A 519-nucleotide genomic window follows, 5' to 3' on the forward strand; every position below is an offset into this window, starting at 1 on the left:
AGCTTATCTTTTTATTTCCTTTAGCAGAGAAGTTTTTCAGATTCTTTGGTTATATGTTTTCCTGAATATGGTCTGTCAGTATTATTTCATGTAAATTGCAAATCAAAAGAAAACAAAACATCTCAAAACTACAGCAAAGTTAATTCTAACTTCATTGGGGAGCAATACCATCTGTCTTCTATAATTTAACTGGTCTGCAAAGCGTTTGAAATGTAAATGTCATGAATAATTATGGGTCATGATGTCTTTGCTTACAAATATGAAAATATATGCATTGAAGTTACATTTATAAATCAATTTTAATAATAGTTATTACATAAATGCCATAATAGTAAAATAACTGCATAACTAAGTAATCTATATTTATACAACACTATTGAGATCACTTAGTTCCATAAATATCAGCAACAATAATACTTACATATATTAGGTATAATAATAAGAAGGAAATTGCCTAATTTTGTAGAAATTAAATGTAATTTTGTGGGCATAGAGAAGTTTTGAGCAACTGTCTTCTTG

This window comes from Octodon degus, unplaced genomic scaffold (assembly GCF_000260255.1).
Source record: "Octodon degus isolate 3935 unplaced genomic scaffold, OctDeg1.0 scaffold00015, whole genome shotgun sequence".
NCBI classification, from domain to species: Eukaryota; Metazoa; Chordata; class Mammalia; order Rodentia; family Octodontidae; genus Octodon; species Octodon degus.